Below are 25,341 nucleotides of genomic sequence, written 5' to 3' on the forward strand. Positions count from 1 at the left end.
AAAAATCCCTCTACTTTAAAAATATTACAAACGTCCCAACATTTACTACTTTTACTAAAAGTTGAGATACATGTTAAAACCCCCCTCATCCTACCGCTTATTTTATCAAATTAAGAACTCTTTCCTCCTCATTCTACATCATTATTTCAGCGGCAATTTCAATCCTATTTTTTTTTATCTAATTCAAAATTTTTGAATCAAGGTAAATTTTCCCCCTAAAATCATAGTCAATTTTTTCAATCTTATCTGACGATTTTTTTTTCAAAAATCGATAATTTGACATTGTTTCTTCCAACTTATCTGACGATTCTATTAAAAAAAAATAAGGGACCCTGTTGAATATTTTCTCAAAATTGTTATCCAAAACCTAATGTTTATATTGTCTTGTCCCTCGGTATATAGGCTTCAAAGCCCTCTCTGCGAGCTTTTTGTAAGTTCCTTTTCCCCAATGATTGATATGTGTCTTTTGTTACTTAACTCTTAAATTTCTATTAGCTTTTTGAATCATGTCCATGCGGCTAGGTGCATCAGGGAGAATGCAAGTGAGGTGTTGGGGGTTTCTAGGGGCCGGGCCGGCCACCATCAGGGGGATTGGTGGTGGAATGAAGAGGTGGAGAAGAAAGTGGGGACCAAGAAAGGGGCGTATGCCAAGTTGGTGGAGAGTAAGAACGAAGAGGAAAAGCGGGTAAACAGGAAAGAGTACAAGCTAGCGAGGAAGGAGGCTAAGTCAGCAGTCACGGCAGCTAAGACGGCCGCCTTTAAGAGCCTGTATGCAGGGTTACAGGGGAAGGGAGGGGAGAAAAAGTTGTTTAGACTCGCTAAGGCTAGGGAGAGGAAGGGTCGTGACCTCGATCAGGTGAGGTGCATTAAGGGGGAGGACGGTAGAGTGTTGGTGGAGGACGGCCACATTAAGAATAGATGGCAGTCGTACTTTCATAGGCTCTTGAATGACGAAGGGGATAGAGCTATTGTGTTAGGGGAACTGGAGCACTCAGAGGAGTGTCGGGATTTTAGCTATTGTAGACGTTTTAAGGTATAAGAGGTTAGACAGGCTGTTCACAGAATGCGAAAGGGTAGGGCGACGGGGCCGGATGAGATACCGGTCGAGTTTTGGAAGTTCGTTGGAGAGGCTGGTCTTAGGTGGTTGACGGGATTGTTTAATGAAATCTTCAAGACGGCAAAGATGCCCGAGGCTTGGAGGTGGAGCACCATGATACCTCTCTATAAGAATAAGGGGGACATCCAGAGTTGCAACAACTATAGGGGGATTAAGTTATTGAGTCACTCTATGAAGATCTGGGAGAGAGTGGTCGAGGTGAGGCTGAGACGGATAGTGTCTATTTCAGAAAACCAGTTTGGATTTATGCCTGCCCGCTCGACGACGGAGGCAATTCACCTGGTACAGAGGTTGGTGGAACAGTATAGGGAGAGGAAGAAGGACCTGCACATGGTGTTTATCGACCTGGAGAAGGCCTATGACAAAGTCCCCAGGGAGGTGCTTTGGAGATGCTTGGAGGTGAGTGGAGTACCGTTGGCATATATCAGAGCAATCAAGGATATGTATGATGGAGCGAAAACTAAGGTAAGGACGGCGGGAGGAGATTCAGAGCATTTCACGGTCCAGACAGGGTTGCATCAGGGATCTACTCTTAGTCCCTTTTTGTTTGCAGTGGTGATGGATGTGTTGACGCGGCGTATTCAAAGGGAGGTGCCGTGGTGTATGCTTTTTGCAGACGATGTAGTTTTGATAGATGAGACTCGAGGGGGTGTGAGTGACAAATTAGAGGTGTGGAGGCAAACCCTTGAGTCTAAAGGGTTCAGGGTGAGCAGAAGCAAGACAGAGTATGTGGAATGCAAGTTTAATGACGTGAGGCGAGAGAATGAGGTAGTAGTGAAGCTGGAATCATAGGAGGTAGGTAAGAGGGAGAGTTTCAAGTATCTCGGGTCCGTGATCCAGAGTAACGGTGAGATTGACGAGGATGTCTCGCACCGTATTGGGGCGGGATGGATGAAGTGGAAGCTCGCGTCGGGGGTGCTGTGTGATAAGAAGGTGCCGCCTAAGCTTAAAGGCAAATTCTACAGGGCGGTAGTCCGGCCGACCATGTTATATGGAGCGGAGTGTTGGCCAGTTAAGAACTCCCACATCCAAAAGATGAGGGTGGCAGAAATGCGGATGTTGCGCTGGATATGTGGGCTGATTAGAGGGGATAGAGTTCGGAATGAGAATATCCGGGAGAAGGTTGGTGTGACACCAGTGGAGTGCAAGATGCGGGAAGCCCGATTGAGATGGTTTGGACACGTGAAGAGGAGGGGCGTGGATGCCCCGGTCCGTAGGTGTGAGAGGCTAGCGTTGGATGGTTTTAAGCGGGGTAGGGGTAGGCCGAAGAAGTACTGGGGTGAGGTGATTAGGCGAGACATGGAGCAGTTACATCTCACCGAGAACATGACCCTAGATAGGAAGGTCTGGAGGACGCGAATCAGAGCAGTGGACTAGGGCCAGTCTGAGTCGCTAGTATAGGGAACTACTTGGTGGGGGTTTATTCCTGTTAGGAGTCCGTGTCCCATGTTTTATTATGAAGCTGTGTGCTTTCCTCTGCTTTATATTACTTATGGGTGTCGTATTTATGTTATGTAATCTTGTAACCTTGTAACCTTGTGCTGTGCTTTACTATGTGTTTGTGTGGTACCGCGTGTCTCGAGCTGGGGGTCTATCGAAAACAGCCTTTCTACTTCTTCAGAGGTAGAGGTATGGACTGCGTACATCCTACCCCCCCCCCCAGACCCCACCAGTTGGGAATACACTGGGTTTGTTGTTGTTGTTGTGTATATTTAATTTTGTGTTATTGTGGCTTTATGTATCTCTTGTTATTTCTAATCTGGGTAATTTTAGGTTTAGATACATATTAGACATACATGATACTTTTTTCAATATCCTGTATATCTTGTTATCTATTTAAGTTTTATATGTAACTCTTGTTTTTAAATTTTAGTGAAATCTGCATACCAAAGATACATGTTAGTAAGCTTAAAGATACATATTGTGTATGAGGGTTATGTTATATGTATCTCACATTATTTTATTTTATTTTTTAATTCAATTATTTATATCAAAGATAAATATTCTTTAAAACAATAGATACAATTTAAGCATTTTTTATCTATGGTATTGTGTTATTGTAGGATGTATGTATCTTTTGTTATTGCCTATATATATTTTCTTGATATTCATACTTCTCTATATTTTTCTTTGCAGGTTTGCCCCATATGTAATGATGAGGTCTCATCTACTAATGTTACCAAGGATCTATAGTTCTATGAAACTTTGTATTAAACCAAATTATTGTATTGAAAGCAATCAAAGATTTATTGAATATGTCGAGGAAAATGCACAAGTTTTTCATTAATATATTCTACTGACATAAATTCTATTTGAATTGAGGTGTATAACCTTCATGTATAATTATTGAGTATCTTTATATATGAACCTCCACTCTGTTCAAAAAATAAACTATTTTCGTTTCTAAGCTGACCAAAAACGGATCCAGAATTTTGAATGCATGTTGATAAGGATAGGCTCCTGTGTTGACTAACTTATGCAAATTGTCAAGTATCACCCTGTAAAAATTTTATATGCAAGAGTTAAAACAAGAATAATGTTGGCAAAGTGCTAAGTAGGAAAACTCAAGATTCATTAGAAATTAAAATTCTTTAGTAGTAAAGTTTGTAGAATAGAAAAAAAAAAAGATACAAATTCTGATAACTTATAATCCTTAGTAAGTCTTTTCAAGCTAAAGCACAGAACAATGTTTCTTTGAATTTAAAGGAAGATTGGGGAATATACAATATGATGGACCTGAAAAAACCTAAAAAGAAGAACAAAAGAAAATAGTATTATACTCGAAAATAGTGTTCGAGCCAATTTGCACGCAGAATGAATATTCCATGGGATAGCTGCTATTTACCAACAATACAGATACCAGATAACTCTATCCACCAAAGGTTGATCAGATCAATATAGAAATCATCTAGTGTTTTGACATCTTATAATTCTAAGTGAATTTTTTCATGCTATAGAACAGAACAATGCTTCCTTGAATTTCAAGGAGGATTTGGGGCATATACAATAGAATGGACTTGTACAACCTAAGAAGAAAGAATAAGATAAACTCTCTACTAATAAAAAATAGTATAGTACAAGTAAAAGTCAAAAACAACTTTTTTCTTCTTCTTTCAGCTGAATTACATCCAATTTATGTTGCTCGGACTCTTTAAAATTGGTGTGTGCATGTTTGAAGGATCCGGTAAGACCGAGACATTAGTTTTTGAGACTTCAGTAACATAGTCTCCAACCAATATGACTATATCCACTTAAAAAGGTCAGTCCCTCACTGATATGATGCCTTAAATTAAATATCCATATACAATCCTTCGAGCGACATTTTAGGACAAAGCTACAATCATACAAAAAAAAGCTTTATAATCTGTTACGAAAAATAAGATGTATTTTAACGTACTAAAAAAATAATGAGAGATACATACACTGCACCATCGTGCATAAAAAATAATAAGAGATACATACACCGCATAATATTTCGTATGTTTATATCACTAAAATAAAACATCACGAGATACATATTTATACACAATCAGATTACCAGAGATACAAGAACATGAAAAATGTATCATGCGTGGTAAAATATGTATCTCGGCCAACTTAACATAACTACAAAAGTGTTACGTAAAACAATAATCAATTTTATGTTAGATACATAATCTATTAAACAAGAGATAATTAACTACTTCTGATACGTTAAACAAGATACATACCTTTTCTTGTTTGATCTTTTCTCATAGAAATTGAAGGAATGCTCAATGGCATACCTAGCAATTAAAATTAGAGTACACTTGTCCTTGTAGAGTTGTCCAACTTTAACTTCACTAATTTTTCAATCTGTAATGATTTTGTTCCCCTTCATATCAAACAACGACACAGGAGCAGAACAATTAGAATTATAACTAGGAAAAATTTCATAAAAGAACAAGCTCCAAACTCCATGGAAAACAAAACCCTAATGGGCCAATCGTTGGTGCCGGTAACTTCGGCGGAGCAGCCAGAAACTCCACTACAACCTCCATCATCAACCACCGACGATAGCGGAGTAACTCAAAATTTTACAATGGCAGAAGAGTTGGTAGCTAAAGCTATAACAAAATCAAGAAAAAAAAGCTGTACAAATAGTTTGGAAACTAATTATGGAAGAGAATATGTTTAAAAAGTTTGAATAACAAACAAATTACCTTTTTTCTGGGATTTTATTGAGTTTTTACCATTATTAGTTAGGTTAATTGCTATATTAATGCTAGTTAGCCGTTACATCCCTTAAAATATGCTAACATAAGTTATATGTATCATCAAAGGCTAAAAGTTGAGATTTTCTTAAATTTAAAAAATAGTTGGAGGTTTCGGTAAATACTAGTAAACATGTCGTTATATAGGTAATTTTTACTTTTTTAGGCTTTTTTAGCCCCTTTCATCTGTGTATATCAGCTGCATATCACAGCTCATTTTTTTCATGTTTTTCTGTATAATTGGTGTATACAAGACTGAAAATTAGTCATATACACCTCCTTTGATCCTCCAGCTGAATATTAGCACTCATTTCCTCATATATCACCTATACACCATGTATATTTTCTGTATATCTTTGTATACAACCTTGTTTCTTTATAATTTTAATCCATTTCGGGCTTAGGAGGCTTGGACTTGATAATGCTCGAATGCAAAGGTAATGAGAGTCCAAATGGACTCATTTGAGATAGTCCATGCACACAAAAGATGATAAAGATTAGTTCCTAATAAACTTAGGCTTGGCACATATTCAAATATGAATAGAAATGTTTTGACAAAGAGCCAAAACATGCATGATCATACTTAATTGTCAACAATAACAAATACTAAAAAATAAACTAAGTGCCTAAAAAGAACAAAATCCAAAAACTTTAAGAAAGACGAGAAGGTCTACTTGAATTTATTAATTTCAAGAGGTGTCATAATTTATCAATTATGTTAGCCCAATATTTATAGATTCTATTATTCGAACTCAAACAACAAATACACAAGAAGAAGAATATAGGAACACAGGTTAATTAGCAACGATTGTATGATATAACTCCATTGATATCAACATTTTTTTAATAAAAAATGTGACAACAACTTAGACAATTAATATAATTCCTAACTCAATATTCTATTTTCTTTCTCACTTATACGTAAGATTCAACTACTCATAACAACAAAATAACAATCTAAAGCTAGAAAGGAATTGTATGCTATCAACGATATAGAAACAAAACCATTCGATCGTATACGTAACCCCCTAAAACAACAAATCATGATAACCAATACCTAGGTACTACAACAATTAAAACAACAAAACAAATCAAGAGAAACGAAAATAAGAAAATATGATGCAAATTCATCATTAACTACCACAAGATATCATTTTGAGTGAAAAAGAAAAAGAAACAAAAGTAGAATCTTAAGACTACAATAGTAAAATCATATCTAAAGTGAAAATTTAAAGCTAAAAAATAACATCAAAATGGATTTCAATGAAACTATAACAAAAACTCACGAAGACAAGAACATCAACATATAAATCTTATGGCCTTTGAAGCCTCCACAAAACACAATCTAACCATAACTACAACTTCGAATAATAAAAAGAATAAAAGAGTATGAATAAGAAAAAATGATGAACTATAAATAAAGGTGTATCTACCTTTTTTGGGACAGCTCATTAAAACTACGAGCTTATCGAATTCTCTTCGCACCATCGGAAAACTACAAACAAAGTTTCTTTGTCGAAAATCCCAGGCCAAACGGTCTTACAAAGATTTAGCATTGAAATTTTAATTTTGCGAAATCCCTTTCAAATTGGGGTTCTCTACTAAATTAATCTCCCTTCCTCTAACCCCTTGAAGAGTGAATAGGAGAGGTTTATATAAAATCCCAAAATACTAAATTCATGATGAATTGGCAATGTGGGATAGAAAAATTCAAAGGTGTTTTTGGGAATTCATTAGAGGAAATCAAATTTAAGAATGGGATAAGGTTTATTAAGTGAGCTGGAATTTGTACTGTTTTGGTACAAAAATTTAAAATTTAAATTTTTGGGTGTTTTTGGATTTGACTGAAGTCGTTGTCGCTGGATTGATTCGCGGATGTCGAGCCGGGTTTTACGGGTTGGAGTCGTTTGACGGGTTGTACAAAGTTGTTGTTTGCTATTGTTGAACTGTTAGAATGGGTTTCTGATTGTTGCTGGTGTTATCGATGTTTGTTGTTTCTTATTGGGTGGATTGTTGCCCGTAAAGGGGAAAAGAGAAGAGAAACGGGCCGAGTATGGGCTGATGGTATTGGGCTGGGGTGTTTAAGAGAAGGGGTTGTGTATTGGGCCTGTTGAGATGCTTAAAAAAATGGCTTTAAGGGATTGGGTAGGAATTAGAAATAGGTATTTATTAAATAGCCCATAGATTGGTACGTAGTCAAATTTATTTAAATCCTAGACAAAATTAAAAATCAATTGACCAATTGCATTGCAGTTATGGTCTATTTGATTTCAATCATGGGCAAATTCAACAAATTGAATAAATTAAATTAAAATTCAATACGAATTAAAATTCAATTTAATTTTGAGTTTCTTGGTTTGATAAAATCAAACATATGTTTTTTACAAATAAATTATTTTTGTAGAACGGATTATATTTAAATCAATATTTACCTATTTGAATTAATTTTAGACACAACCCTTGATTAAACTCAAATTTCTAATAAAATACTTATTTAAGTAACAAAATTATACGATCTTGTATATACTTAAAATGACAAAATTAGCTAGAAAATATTTTGAAAAGTTTCTTTATCCAAATAAAATAAATATTGAAATTTTATTTAGAACCGAAGAAACTCATAACTAAACTTAGTTGTGGAGGGCAAAAATTGGGTGTCAAAAACTGCCCCCTCCCTTTAGGTAGGGCGAATGCAAGTAACCTTGGCCAAAGGGAGTTTGAAGTTCCTAATTTTTTTCAACCACCAATTTATTTCTCAAGAGAGGTTGATTTTTGCATGAATTTTGAAGAGTTATGGCCGACCCCGGTATCGAGTTTCCTACATATCTCAAGCTAAATGAGAATTCAGGCTACTTGTAGTTCATAACGCTTAATTTTAGCATGATTTCAAATAAATCACAAGCTAATTCAGTTTTGGATTTTGGTAAAATCGAAAACCTGGGAAATAAGAGGATTGAGGGAAGATTGGAATATAGTTGAGTTTTTAATACGAAGACCAGCCTACATATCCCAATGATTCAGGGAATCGGACTGCTTGTAGTTCGACTCAATCAGTAGAAAAGATAGTATTTTATTTTAGACGATCTTTGGTTTAGAATGAGTGACAAGTCAATTGAATTAAGTATTGGAGTCTAAACTTTCTATATAGGGTACGAGTGGTGGGTACCACTCATATGTTGTGTATACAAGTTGGGGGGGGGAGGGACAAGTCATATTCTCCTGCGTATATTTTTTAGCTTTTAAGCTGAGGATATTTTGGACCTTTCCCACCCCAAAACCCTTAAGACCCCACGTATTATAAAACTTTTTGGCCTCTTATAATACACTATGAAGGATCAGAATACTCTCAAAATCCTCTCTAAACTCTCTCTTAAAGATTGGGCTAGGTTTTCTACAAGGTGTTCATCTAGAGGTTCGAGAGTCTAGTTCTTTCCGTGAATCTTCGTGAATAAGGCATGTGAATCATCACCCATTGTTAGTTCAAGAAAATAATGTGCTTAAAGCTTTATTTATGAATCATTAATGGTGGTTTTGAAAACCAATGTTGAGGGTTTTGTTGCATACAGTTGAGTATTGTTTACTCTTGGTTTAAATGTGAATATATATGTTTTAATAATGGTTTTGCACATGTGGGTGCTTGGTAATTGTGGTTTAATAGTTGGGTCATGGTGAAAATGCACAAGAGAACAAACTAGTCACATGTTGAATTGTGTTTTGAACTAGGCATTGGCTTTAAAATTGTGAATCATTGGTAATTGGTTTTGTGAATCATTGGTAATTGGCCTTGTTGGCTATACATTGGTTTGAATTGTAAACTGATACAAAAATAAACTACTAAACATGAAAATACTCCTAAGGGACAAAAAATCAGCACCTAGAAGAAGAGTAGATGAAGAAGAGAACACACGGATTCAACAAGAAACAAAAGAAAAGTGCATAAAAGTAAAGGATAGATAGTGAGACATACACCTACACCAACGAATAGCACCAAGGTGTGTATCAAATACCAAGATACACAACACCAATGGAGGATAACACCACACTCTTAGGTGGACACAAAGGAATCAACTCCTCAAGCACCAAACCTTTATTGCCAAAATGTCAACAAGAGTGATTCCACACTCAAAAATGACCCTAGTTTCAATGTATTTTCCAATACCTACACTAAGATGGCTTTTCCAGGCCCTACACTAAGGAAAGAAAATACAATTTGAGTTTCACTCAATCAATTCTTCAAAACTAAGCAAAATAGAAGCTAAAATTTTTTTTTTATACTATTACATAACAAAGACTAAAATACCCTTAATGAAGGGTGCTCCTTTGGAGTGTAAAAGAGAGCCATCAAAGAGAATATTTCCCTTAATGAAAGCCCTTGAATTAGGAGCCTATGGAGTGTAGAACCCCTCCTCCTCTTTTAACTTAAACAAGGCTTTGTAATGGTTCCAAAAAGGGGTCTTCAAGCACTTGCAAATCCAAAGCTTAAACCTTTGACAAGACCTTATAATGGTCTTACTATACCCAAAATATAAGCCAACCTTTGGCTTAGGAACCGTAAGATACATTTGTTTCATTACCTCTACAAAGGACCTCATCAAATATGGTGCCACTAATGATCCTAAGGTCCACCTCACCCACATATCATTATCATTCAAACAAGGAAACCAGCCATCAAATTTACTACCTCTACACAATACACATTCAAAACTAACATGGTTATCATCATAGGTAAAGAGGTAGTATAGGAGGAATCGAGTGTGAAGACATCACCTAAGGTACTATCATCTACATGAAGGTCTCTTGGTCCAAAAGATATAGCACGTGAGGCACACAAGAATGGAATTAAGATAATTAAGCACATTTGACTTCTTTTTTCCAAACAAACAATCAACTTGGCATCCATAAGTTGGGATTCATTCAATTCAAGCACAAGTGTGTCAAGCAAGGATGCACATTTAGAAGTATTATCCCAAGAAGACAATGGCACTTTTGCTCTCTGGTTTGCAAGAATAATATTTTGCCTGTCATGTAGACCAAGCAACAAGTTGGGTGTGCCAACATTATCATATCCATATATGGCACCGGGGTCAAATGGAAAGAGTAGCCTTAGATATGGATCTAGAAAACACTCTTTTTCCCATAGGCTTCACCCAATCTAAAAGACATACTCTTTACAACATCATACACATCATCAAAGGTAAATAGATAATAGAGAAAGGTGTCACACAAATCAACTTTAACTATAATGCCCTCATTCAAGTACTCTCTAGTTCCAAGTTCATCACCACTAGGATGCTCAACATAGGAAACACACAAAGAAGAAGTAGATTACATTTCTAAGCATGCCCTACTTTCTATTTTAAGAGAGTAATCCCCATATAGATATAAATCACCATGAGCATCAAAGGGACCACACACAAAAAATATTTTCACAAGAACAATCACAATTTGGGTTTCCTAATTATTCAAGCAATTTAAGGTCACCTTCACCCAATTATGCCTTTTCTTGGTTACTTTGAGCAAAGCTATTAATATGGCTTTCATCATACAACATGCTCAAATAATCATCTACAATCCCATGATCAACTCTATCAACATTATCACTAATTTGAGACTTACGAAACGTACCACACACATGCTCAAGTAGTGAAATACATTCATGAGTAAGTTGATCATCATTCACAGCCTCACTGGTTGTTGGCAACTCACATGCCAACGTAGACTCGCATTGCTTTTCACAAGAGTAAACTAGTGTGTGAATACTCTTGTCGATTAGTACTGGAACCTTATTCAAGTTATAAGTGCTAATACTAGATGGACACAAATCATTCTTATTAAAAGAATCGATTGTCTCATCTAAGGATCAACTAGTGCTTGCGTACTCACCACAAGAGTTTGGTCCTTATGCAACCTAAAAATACCAAGAGCATCATAAAAGGACGATTCATACATTTATTCACTAAGAAAATCTAAAACTACACCACTTTGGCCACTAATAGCCACATCACAACAATTCAAGTTTCTAGGAGTGTAGAAAATAGCCTTTTTACCTTGTAGATCATGGGAAGTGTGTTCTTCACTTGGGTTTTCATTATGGCATCCTTCATGCTCCACATTACAAGGGAATATGTCAAGGTTTCCCTTTGGGCTTACTTCTTCATCACTTATCCCAAAATTGAGACTTTCGGCCAAAGGCTTGGAGGGAACTTTCTTGAGCTTCTCCTTGGAACTTATAGGATCTTGAACCTGCACATAAGAAGAGGAAAAACTAGAAAAAAATACTAGTATTTGGGTGAGTGAGTAATAAGGGTCCTTTGTGGGCAAGACCCACAATCAATGGTGACTTTTCCCTTCCAACTTCATCTATTCTAGCCTCGGGTTCTCCTTCTCTTTTCCTCTTTTCATCATATTCTTCTTGTACCTTGCTATCAATTTTCTCTCTATCTTGAGGCTTGGCCTCATTCTCCTTGGGTTATAACTTGTGGAGAGGAGGCATCGGATTTTCTAAAGTGTAGGTTCTTTGGATTTGATAGTTTGGATTTTGTGGAGGCTCTATGGGACATAGTCTATCAACTCCCGCTTTCATTCTAACCATGTCACCCTTCATTGACCCAACATAACCCTTCATTAAATCCAAGTCTCCTCTCATAGTTCCCAACTCACCCTTCAAGTCACGAGATAAGGCATCAAACCGAGCCAACAAGACTCCCAAGACATCATTACCAAGTAAAGGGGTACTTGAACCCTCGGGTTCCATGATTCAAGTACCTAAGAACAAGCAAAACAACAAAGGAAAACCTACAAAATAAACAAACAAGTTAGTTCAAAAGAAAGCCTCAACACTCTCACACTCGGTTCTTACCTCACACTTGGTCTCACTAGTGTTGATATCTTGGCATGTACTTGGCAAGTGAATGAGTGATGAATCTACTTTGGAACAGAATTGATTATTGTTTGATATGACTCAAATAAAAATAATGTACGGACTTGAACCAACAAATTACTACAACTTAAAAAAAAATAGAAAAGCACACAGAAAGTGAAGACACGAACAAATGGACTCAAGACTAATTATCAACCTAGTAGGAAGTTACTAGTTTGCTAATTAGTGGTAGAATCAACTCAAAAACAACAAATAGAAATTTAGAAATCTAGTTAAGAACTCAATTTGGTTGTTTATATAAGTGATGATGTGGCAACTTGTAATTGGGCATCATTTTTCAAAAAATTTTCAACTTCCAAATTCTTGTTTTCGGCCAAACACTGGGAAGAAGAATTTTGGTTTTAGATGGAAAATGAAGGTTTGAAGCCTTTTTTGGAGATTTAAATAAATTCAAAATGGATTGGTCCCCTCAAGTGTACTTTCAATTGTACTTGTTTGTCCCCTTGTCCCGTTTTCCTTTTTGGAAGACTTAGAATATGCTAAGGAATATTCTTGTATAAACACTTAGTACACTCTCTTTCTTCTCCCTTTTTGTATCAAATAAGCTAATTGAATTCTTCTTCAACAAGATTTGAAGATGGTGGATGAACAAGATGAATATTCAAGAGTTGACCACGGTTTGACCACTAGGCAAATTAACCCCAAATTTAAATTTTCTTTTAGATCTAGGTTCTTTTTGCAAATACAAGCATAACCAACACAAAATCAGCCACAGACACCCACAATATCACAAGGTCACACGTTACTATCTTCAAAAAAAGCTTCAACACGTCATAATCATGGTAGATCTAGCTCAAACACAACCAAATCTTATTCTAAACTTAGATCTAGACTCTTTAAGTGCTAGAGAACAAGAATCTAACACTAGAAACTATCAAAACAAGCTAGAAATTAGTACATCTAAGTTGTAAAATTCGGATCTACTATTAAACACACAAGAATCAACACTTTTTTTTGTATTTTTTGACTTTAGACTCTTTTTTTGTGGAGATCTTCTTAGATCCAAGACTTAGAGATGTGGGAACAACTCTAATACATGGCTTTGATACCAAATGATACAAAAATAAAATACTAAACACGAAATTACTCCTAAGGGACCAAAAATCAGCAACTAGAAGAAGAGTAGATGAAGAAGAGAACACACGGATTCAACAAGAAACAAAAGAAAAGTACATAAAAGTAAAGGATAGATAGTGATACAAACACCTACACCAATGAATAGCACCAAGGTTTGTATCAAATAACAAGATACACAACACCAATGGAGGATAACACCACACTCTTAGGTGGACACAAAGGGATCAACTCCTCAAGCACCCAACCTTTCTTACCAAAATGTTAACAAGAGTGATTCCACACTCAAAAAATGACCCTAGTTTTAATGTCTTTTCCAAGACCTACTCTAAGATGGCTTTTCCAAGCCCTACACTAAGGAAAGAAAATACAATTTGAGTTTCACTCAATCAATTCTTCAAAACTAAGGAAAATAGAAGCTAAAATATCTATTTATACTATTACATAACAAAGACTAAAATACCCTTTATGAAGGGTGCTCCTTTGGAGTGTATAAGAGAGCCATCAAAGAGAATATTTCCCTTAATGAAAGCCCTTGAATTAGGCGCCTATGGAGTGTAGACCCCCTTCTCCCCTTTCAACTTTAACTAGGCTTTGTAATGGTTCCAAAAAGGGTCTTCAAGCACTTGCAAATCCAAAGCTTAAACCTTTGACAAGACCTTGTAATCCGCATGCTCTTTATGCTTGTCTCATCCTCTCCATCTTGAAAGATATTTGTCCTCAAATTCACACCTTGAAATAAACCACATAGAAAGGAAAAACAAGCACACAATCCTTATAGTAGGAGGGTTAGCATTAGTACCAACAATTATATAACCATGCCAAAGAGGTACACTTTGGAATACAACCAATGATCCTTTGTTATTATCATGAAACACTTACTAAAAACATCACAAAGGACTTGTCTAAGATAGACATCAGCGAAAGAGGAGTGTAGCCCGAGACCATCACATATATCAACAAGCCAAGGTTGTTCACATTTAACATAAATCCATGGGTCCTTAGTGAGTGACATAAATAGCTTAGCATGAATGGCACAAAGGAGGTGGTTTTGGGAAATATCAAGAGATAAGGAAACTACAATGGTCTTAATGGTTTTACTATACCCAAAATATAAGACCACCTTTGGCTTAGGAATTATAAGATACATTTGTTTTATTACCTCTACAAAGGACCTCATCAAATATGGTGCCACTATTGATCCTACGGTCTACCTCACCCACATATCATTATTATTTAAACAAGGAAACCAGTCATCAAACTTACTACCTCTACACAACACACATTCAAAATTAATATTGTTATCATCATAGGTAAAAAGGTATAGGAAGGAATCAAGTGTGAAGACATCACCTAAGGTACTATTATCTACAAGAGGGTCACTAGGTCAAAAAGATATAGCACATGAGGCACACAAGAATGGAATTAAGACAATTAAGCACATTTGACTTCTATTTTCCAAACAAACAATCAACTTGACATCCACGAGTTGGGATTTACTCAATTCAAGCACAAGTGTGTCAAGCAAGGATGTATATTTAAAAGCATTATTCGAAGAAGACAATGACATTTTTGCCCTTGGGTTTTCAAGAATAATACTTTGCTTGTCATGTAGACCAAGCGACAATTTGGGTGTGCCAACATCATCATATCCACATTAGGCACTGGGGTCAAATGGAAAGAGTGTCCTTAGACAAAGATCTAGACAACACTCTTTTCCCCATAGGCTTCACCCAATCTAATAGACATACTCTCTACAATAGCATACACATCATCAAAGGTAAATAGAGAGCAGAGATAGGTGTCACACAAATCAATTTCAACTATGGTAAACTTATTCAAGTACTCACTAGTTCCAAGTTCATCACCACTAGGATGCTCAACATAAGAAATACACAAAGAAAAAGTAGATGGCATTTCTAAGCATGCATCACTTTCTATTTTAAGAGAGTAATCCCCACATAGATATAAATCACCATGAGCAGCAAAGGGATCAAGCACAAAAAAAAATTCACAAAAATAATCACAATTCAGGTTTCCTAAATATTCAAGCAATTCAAGGTCACCTTCACCCGATTGTGCCTTTTCTTAGTTTCTTTGAGCAAAGCTATTAATATCGATTTCATCATACAACATGCTCAAAGAATCATCTACAATCCCATGATCAACTCTATCAACATTATCACTAACTTGAGACTTATCAAACACACCACACATATGCTTAAGTAGTGGAATACATTCGTGAGTAAGTTGATCATCATTCACAACCTAACTAGTTGTTGGAAACTCACATACCAATGTAGACTCACCTTGATTTTCAAAAAGGTAAACTAGTGTGTTAATACTCTTGCCTCTTAGTAATAGAACCTTATTGAAGTTATAAGTGCTAGCACTAGATGGACACAAATCATTCTTATGAAACGAATCAATTTTGTCATCTAAAGAATCAACTAGTGCTTGTGTACTCACAACAAGAGTTTGGTCCTTATACAACCTAACAATACCAAGAGTATCATAAAAGGAAGATTCATACACTTTTTCACTAATTAAATTCGAAACTACACCACTTTGGCCACTACTAGCCACATCACAACAATTCAAGTTTCTACGAGTATAGAAGATAGCTTTGTTACCTTGTAGATCATGGGAAGTGTGTTATTCACTTGGGTTTGCATTATGGCAGACTTCATACTCCACATTACAAGGGAATATGTCAAGGTTTCTATTTGGGCTCACTTCTTCATCACTTATCCCAAAATTGGGACTTTCGACCAAGGGTTTGGAGGGAAATTTCTTGGGCTTCTCCTTGGGAATTATTGGATCTTGAACCAGCACATAATAAGAGAAAATACTAGATAAAATACTAGTATTTGGGTGAGTGAGTAATAAGGGTCCTTTGTGGGCAAGACCCATAATCAATGGTGAATTTTCCCTTCCAACTTCATCTATTCTAGCCTCGGGTTCTCCTTCTCTTTGCCTCTTTTCTTCATTTTATTCTTGTACCTTGCTATCAATTTTCTCTCTATCTTGAGGCTTGGCCTCATTCTCCTTGGATTCTAACTTGTGGATAGGAGGCACTGGATTTTGTGGAGTGTAGGTTCTTTGGATTTGATATTTTGGATTTTGTGGAGGCTCTGTGGGACATAGTCTATCAACTCCCACTTTCATTCTAATCACATCACCCTTTATTTATCCTACATAAACCTTTATTGAATCCAAGTCTCCTCTCATAGTCCCCAACTCACCCTTCAAGTCACGGGATAAGGCATCAAACCAAGCCACCAAAACTCCCAAGATATCATTTCCAAGTGAAGGAGCACTTGAACCCTCGGGTTCCATGATTCAAGTACCTAAGAACAAGCAAAAATAGAAAAGAAAAACCTACAAAACGAAAAAACAAGTTAGTTCAAAAGAAAGCCGCAGCACTCTCACACTTGGTTCTTACCTCACACTTGGTCTCACTAGTGTTGATAGCTTGGCATGTACTTGGAAAGTGAATGAGTGATGAATCTACTTTGGACCGGAATTGATTTTTATTTGATATGACTCTAATAAAAATAATGTACGAACTTGAATCAACAAATTACTACGACTTTAAAAAATGGGAAAAGCACACAAAAAGCGAAGACACGAACAAACGAACCCAAGACTATTTATCAACCTAGTAGGAATTTACTAGTTTGCTAATTTGTGGTAGAATCAAATAAAAAAAACAAATAGAAACTTAGAAATCTAGTTATGAACTCAATTTGGTTGTTTATATAAGTGATGATGTGGCAGCTTGTAATTGGGCATCACTTTTCAAAAATTTTCAACTTCCAAATTCTTGTTTTCGGCCAAACACTCCTTTAGGGAAGAAGAATTTAGATTTTAGAGGGGAAAATGAAGGTTTGAAGCCTTTTTTAGAGATTCAAATGAATTCAAAATAGATTGGTCCCCTCAAGTGTACTTTCAATTGTACTTGTTTGTCCCTTTGTCCCCTCTTTCTTTTTGGAAGACTTAGAATATGCTAAGGAATATTCTTGTACTAACACTTAGTAAACTCTCTTTATTCTCCCTTTTTGGATCAAATAAGCTACTTGAATATTCTTCTTCAACAAGATTTGAAGATGGTGGATGAACAAGATGAATATTCAAGAGTTGACCACAGTTTGACCACTAGGCAAATGAACCCCAAATTTAAATTTTCTTTTAGATCTAGGTTCTTTTTGCCAAGACAAACATAACCAACAATAAATCAGCCACAAACACCCACAATATCACAAGGTCACATGTTACCCTCTTCAAAAAAAAGCTTCAACACACCATAGCCATGGTGGATCTCTCAAACACAACCAAATCTTATTCTAAACTTAGATCTACACTCTTTAAGTGCTATAGAACAAGAATATAACACTAGAAACTATCAAAACAAGCTAGAAATTAGTAGATCTAAGTTGTGAAATTCGGATCTACTATCAAACACACAAGACTCAACTCTTTTTTTTTGTATTTTTTGACTCTAGACTCTTTTTTTATGGAGATATTCTTAGATCCAAGACTTAGAGATGTGGTAACAACTCTAATAAATGGCTTTGATACCAAATAATACAAAAATAAACTAATAAATACGAAATTACTCTTAAGGGTCCAAAAATTAGCAACTAGAAGAACAGTAGATGAAGAAGAGAACACACGAATTCAATAAGAAATAAAAGAAAAGTACATAAATGTAAAGGATAGATAGTGAGACATACACCTACACCAATGAATAGCACCAAGGTGTGTATCAAACACCAAGACACACAACAGCAATGGAGGATAAAACCACACTCTTAGGTGGACACAAAGGAATAAACTTCTCAAGCACCTAACCTTTCTTGCCAAAATGTCAACAAGCGTGATTCCACACTCAAAAACTATCTTAGTTTCAATGTCTTTTCCAAGACCTACACTAAGATGGCTTTTCCAATCCCTACACTAAGGAAATAAAATACAATTTGAGTTTCACTGAATCCATTCTTTATAACTAAGGAAAATAGAAGCTAAATGTCTATTTATACTATTACTTAACAAAGACTAAAATACCCTTAATGAAGGGTGCTCCTTTGGAATGTAAAAAAGAAACATCAAAGAAAATATTGCCCTTAATTAAAGCCCTTTAGTTAGGTGTCTATGGAGTGTAGAACCCCTCCTCCTCTTTCAACTTGAACAAGGCTTTGTAATGGTTCCAAAAAGGGTCTTCAAGCACTTGCAAATTTGAAGCTTAAACCTTTGACAAGACAATTAAACGATTGATTGTAACCTTGGTGGTTTAATTTTATAAATGTATTCGAGTCCCAGCACAATGAATTGAGTTAATGTCTTTGTTAGACAATGGGTTGGAGTCCCAAATGAATAATTGGTCGTTAATAGTTATGGCATGTTGTACGATTACAAGTGGGTTTGGTATGAAGATACAAATGGGATGACTTGGTAAGTAATTGGTTTAATGGTTATGTATATATAATGGATATTTTAATTAGGATTTAAAGCGGGACGTGTAGCCGAGCCGTGAATGTCAAAGTCCGAAGGAGTAACACTGGAAAATACACTAGCCAGTATGGGGGTCTTTTTGACTGTGCGGTTCGAGTCCCTTGAATTAATATATGAATGGGAGGTTTGAGTCCCCTATAATACATATATTTATGCTTAAGTTATCGCGATTATGCCGGGAGGTTTGAGACCCCTATATAGGTATTTATGGTTATGGATATTCTCTTATTCGTGCGGTTGCATGCACTGGGGCCCTTCTAGCTGAGGGAGAGCTGGGTCCATATAGCTCGTGAGTGCCTTAATATATAACAGTTATGATACACAACCCATTTAATGTTTTCAAAGTTCATGCTAATCTTGTTCCCTATCCTGACATGATATATACATATATATGTATGTATAAGTATGTATTGCATTGGTTATGTGCATTGGTTTATTAGTTTTGAACTATTACCAGTATATTATTCTTATTATTGAGTTACATGATAGCGCACCAACTGCTAACCATATTTGGATGATGTATGCCCACGCGATGAAGGGACTGGTCATACTATCACACCTCCTGCTCAGTGACTTAGATTTTGGGATAGCTTGTGTTGACTTAATGTGGTGAGCTTCCATGGTTTGGAAGGATCCATTTCTTTCTTTGAGTTTTATTATGTCTTTATTAGTTTAGACTTGGATATTGGTTTTGTCTATGGCCGGGGGCATATCCTGATCGACTATTTTTTATTTGTTTTAAAGGCTTTGTATGGACAAACTGTGGACTTGGGTATGTTATGGAATTGATGTGGATTTGGTTATTGTTTTGGAGTTGTTGGTTTGGTTTGGATGGTTGACTTGGTTGGGTTGGTCTTGGTTATAAACCTATCCTAAAATTATTACATTTTAAATGATCTCTATTTTGTTATATGTTAGAAATTCATCCGACTCAGGGTATGTGTTGGTGGTTTGATTGGGTATCGGGGGTGGTATTCAGTCCTTGTTGGACTTGAGATGCCCGTTACGATAAGAACCTAGTTTGTTTTGTGTCACAAACTTACCGATCTAGGATTTCAACCAGGACTTCTTCATAAGATAAGGAATTCGAAATACCGAACTCCTCCAAAGGAATAACCATCGAAGTATCACCCATATACTTTCTCAACATCAAAATATGAAACACCGAATGGATAGAGATCAAACTAGAGAGAAACTCCAATTCATATGCAACATTATCAACCCTCTTCAACACCAAGTATGGACCGACATAATGGGGACTGAGTTTTTCTTTCTCACCAAACTGCATCACTACCTTCATGGGAAATACCTTTAAGAATACCCAATCACCAACATTAAACTCTAACCCTCTTTGCCTCACATCTGCATAGGACTTTTGGCAACTTTGGAAGCTTTAAGTCTATCCTAAATCACCTCCACCTTCTTCATTACTTAGTGAACCAAATCCGGGCCAAATATCTCAGCCTCTCCAACTTTAAACCACCCTATGGGAGACCTACACCTCCTACCATACAAGGCCTCAAAAGGATTCATACCAATATTAGCGTGAAAAATATTGTTATAAACAAACTCTATGAGTGGCAAATGGTCTGCCCAGCTACCACTATAATCAATTACACAAGATCTAAGCATGTCTTCAAATGTATGAATAGTCCGTTTTGCTTGCCTATCCAACTGCGGGTGGAAAGCAGTACTAAGGCTCACCATAATTCCTAAAGCTCTCTGAAATGACCTCCAAAAGTAAGGGGAAAACTGAGTACCTCAATATGATATGATAGCAACAAGCACCCCATGTAACTTCACAAATTCTTTGAGGAACAACTTTGTATAGTCTTCTATCAAAAAATTAGTTCTCGCTGGCAAGAAGTGAGCAGACTTAGTTTTCTTATCCACGATAACCCAAATTATATCAAACTAATTTTGAGACCAAGGAAGGTCCGTAACAAAGTCCATATTAATCACCTCCCACTTTCATATAGGCAACTAAATTTCTTGATACAACCCTTCGGTTCTAAAATGCTCAACCTTTACTTGTTGATACACCATGCATTTAGCCATAAAACTAGCCACATCCCTTTTTATATTACTCCACCAATAAATCTCCTTAACATCGTGATACATTTTTGTTAAATCGGTATGAACCATATACCGCAACTCATGAGACTCAGCCGAGATCCTCTCCCATAACCCATCTATATCAGGAACACATCATCTGCCGTGGTACGTCAAGATACCATCGCCACTAATCTCAAAAGCTATAACCTTTTGCTGACCCACATCTTCCTTAATCTTTATTAAGATAGGATCCAGTATTTGCTTCTTCTTTATTTCAGTACCAAGAGATAATTGTGCTACATTTTGCACAAACACACCCCCATCCTTAGAGTCCAAGAAATGAACTCCAAGGTTAGCCAAATATTAAATATATTTTACTAATTCCCTCTTATCTTTATCCACATGAGCTAGACTCCCCATCGATAACCTACTAAGAGCATCAACAACCACATTAGATTTACCTGGGTGGTAGTGGAGACTCATGTCGTAGTCTTTTAGCAACTCAAGCCACCTCATTTTCCTAAGATTATTTTTGGGTGAACACATATTGCATGCTTTTATGATCAGAAAAGATATCTACATGGACTCCATACAAGTAGTGACATCAAATCTTCAATGCAAATACCACAGCCAACAACTCCAAGTTATGAGTCTGATAATTCTTCTCATAAACTTTCAAATGCCTAGAAGCATAGGCCACCACCCTACTATGCTACATCAACACACAAACAAGTCCAACACAGGATGCATCACAATAAACCACGAATCCATTATTACCCTCAGGCAGGGTCCAAACTGGAGCTTAAGTCAACTTATCTTTCAGCTTCTCAAAACTACCCTTATAAGCATTAATGGGGTAGCTATAGTCAAGAAACTCTCCATAAATCTCCTATAGTAGCCGGCTAAACCTAAGAAGCTCTGAATATCGATCGGAGTCATGGATCTAGGCCACTTCTTAATTGTTCTAAACTTCTGTGGATCCACCATGATCCCTTCACTAGAAAAAACATGACCCAGATATGTCATAGCATTCAACCAGAACTCACACTTAGAGAACTTTTCATACAAACATTGATCTTTTTGGGTTTACAACACAAGGCAGAGGTGATCGGCATAATCCACCTCACTCTTTAAATAGACCAAAATATCATCAAGAAACACAATGACAAATAAGTCTAAAAACTGATAGAAAACCTGATTCATAAGATCCATAAACATGGTCGGCATTAGTCAAATCAAAGGACATCACCAAAAACTCAAAATAACTATATCGTGTTCGAAAGCAGTCTTACCTCCCACAAATCAGGTAATGGTGATGGATTGGAGTTTACGACCTCAAACCCAATGGCTTGGAAAGGATCAGTCAACCCAAAAGTATGTCCTTATTTTATGAAAAGAAAATTTTTCACTATTTTTTACTTTTTATTATATGTTGTCAGGCTTATCTTATTTGGAGATGAGTCATATTAGAAGGATTATCATAACCTATGACATGTGATCTCATGTTAAGACTATGGTACAATCTCAAGATTGTCTTCTTCCTATGGGTATTACTTCTGAGAATGTTGCACACCATTTTGGTTTGATAAGGCAGAAACAAGATCAAGATACGATAAGTTAAATATACCCATCAATTTATGATCATGTCTATTTGATGTATATTCACATCTCATTTATTGCCAGAATAGGCTTGAACTTGACCCCGAGAAGATCAACATTAATGAAGGTACAATGGACATTGGGCATCCTTTGGGCGCTATAGATGAATTTTGACCATGTCATACAATAATGCTAATAGTTTATTGAGCTTTTGTTTGTTTTATGAAGTCGCGGTGTACACAGTGTTAATTTTCTTGATGCTACTTGCTATGTACAAATTTTGATGGGTATGGTAATAATTCACAGTTTATTGCCAAAAAATAAGATGCAGTTACCATATCTAATATTACTTTATTAATTTCTGTCCCATCACCACAATTCCTATAATTTTCATACAAGAATTTAGTCATAATTTTTTTTGGTCTATCCAACTAGAATATTCTTTCATATTTCCTCCGCCACCACTTTCTCTTTTTTTCAACGTGAATTATGTTGTATCCATTCCATCCATTTACATTTATCAAACGGTTTATATTCTTGAATCTAACTGTTGGCTTTCTAATAATTTATAATTATTAATCTTAACTTGGTTAATGGATTCTTCAAGTATCTTAACATGTGTCTCCTCGTCTACCAAATATTCAAATCATAAAAATAAATAAGAAAAATGCAGGCACCCGACAATGTTTGATGAAGCCGATGTGGCAGGCTACCCATAAGGAAAAAAAAGGACAGGTTTTTAAATTTTAAGGTATATAAGGGAAAATTTCATGGTTGTGGTGCGTGGATCACATGCTCATGGTGGAAATTGGAAGAATGCCTACAACATATAATATCCATCTTTTGCATCCTTCATCGTCCTGATGATTGATCGATGATTGATTAAATTTGACCATCATTTTTAGGTCTGTTCTTTGATTCTTTAATTTGTCTTTTCATCGATGAATTAGTCTTTCTTTCTCTTTTTTAATTTGTATATTACTTACAACAGATGATATTATTAAATTTATAGACATCACTAAAAGACATACAGATTAAAATGATCAAACAAAAGGTTTATAACAGTAACTTTCTTAATTAATGTGAGTAAAGTAAAATAAATAATGATTAAATACAATTTTGAATTATAATAACAAGATAAATATGATGCAATGAGCTTGAGTTACGGTATTGATAGCTGGTAGCATTATCGATGAGCTTGAGATTATTGTTATTAACTATGCTTTAGAGTAGTGGAATAAAAGAATTTAATAGCTTGAAGCATGAATATAATGCAAGTGAATAAACAGGAATACAAACGTGATCACTCCTTCCAATCGAGATAAGTGAGATATCAGTGCTTATATATTGTTGTCGATTGAGTCAGACTTGACTTGTCCTATCTTTTGCGTATCATTTCCTGATTCACTCATATATCTAATTTAATTTAATCCCATGCAATAACATAATTTGCGGGAAAGTTTTAATATGCATATCAAGTATTTTGTTGTAACCATTAGCATAAAGTTAATCCAATTAACATTGATTAAGTTCTCTTACACGACACACCTTGATTGATAATACTCGATAACATTTTATGTACATTCAAAAAGGGAATTTATTTTTTCTCATGATGACAGATCAAGCCGCGGTAAGTTAAATATACCCATCAATTTATGATTATGTCTATCTAGCGTATATTCACATCTCATTTATTTCTGTTACTAGGTTGATTTGCATCATAAGGCTGCTATAGTCACTGCTGCTGGAAAATTCAAAGATGAAATAATTCTTGTAGCTACAAAGGTAGCATCCGTCTGAATCTTATTACTTGGAATCCATTAATAGCTATCAATTTTTCCCTCTTATGTTTTTACTGTCTTCTATTAAATCTTGTTGACCCAAAAACTAGATATGAGACACCAGTAATGATCTCTGTTGATGATGGAATATGACTAAATACCTCTCTGTCAGACTTGGCCAAATTGAAGCCAGTATTAAAAAAGAGTGGAACTACTACTGCTGGTAATTTGATAGTTTTCTGGACTAAAATATAATTTAAATTTTGAGTTTGGTTAATGAGGTTCTCTTTTTTGCTGCAGCAAATTCCATCCAAGTAACTGATGGTGATGGAGATGTACTTCTTATGAAAAAATTATTGCAATGCAAAAGGGACTTTCTATCCTTAGTGCATTCAAATCTTTCTTTTTCTGATTCTAGCATGCTATATGTAAACACAGTTTTAGTCAGAAAGTCTATGGCTCTATGAAGTCTATTGGTTTCCGTGAAGTATACTTGTTTTCTTCACGATTCCTTCTCATACCTGCCTTATTCTGGTAAAGATGGTATAGTTTTTGTATCTTTGTTCAATTATTGGTATTTGTCTTAAAAGAGACCAATTCCTCCCCGTTTTCATGCATAACCTTTGCTGCTGTGGGTGTAGACACTGCCATTATGGGAATTAGTCCAGCTGTTGTAATTCCAGCTGTTGTCAAATCTGCAGGCCTTGAACTTGAAGATATTGATATCTTCGAGATAAATGAGGTAATCTAACATAAATTCATCAGCTCTATGTCTTCTACCATAGTATAATTTTTTTACTATGATCCTTGTTTAGGCATTCGCATCACAATTTGTTTATTGCCAGAAAAATCTTGAACTTGAACCCAAGAAGATCAACGTCAATGGAGGTGCAATAGCCATTGGACATCCTTTGGGCGCTACTGGTGAATTTTGACTATGTCATCTAATAATAACTAGAGTGATCAATTAAACGCATTACCTATGAGTGTGTTCTTTATGCCGGACTATTTTGTTGTGAGTTTATAAAA

General features: G+C 35.8%; 1 pseudogene; it reads left to right on the top strand.

The window, feature by feature from the left end:
• The first annotated feature begins 5,072 nt into the window (after positions 1 to 5,072).
• Positions 5,073 to 25,324, top strand: LOC107852926 (annotated as a pseudogene).
• Positions 25,325 to 25,341: the final 17 nt, after the last annotated feature.

Source organism: Capsicum annuum, chromosome 1, assembly GCF_002878395.1.
Source record: "Capsicum annuum cultivar UCD-10X-F1 chromosome 1, UCD10Xv1.1, whole genome shotgun sequence".
Classification (NCBI taxonomy): Eukaryota; Viridiplantae; Streptophyta; class Magnoliopsida; order Solanales; family Solanaceae; genus Capsicum; species Capsicum annuum.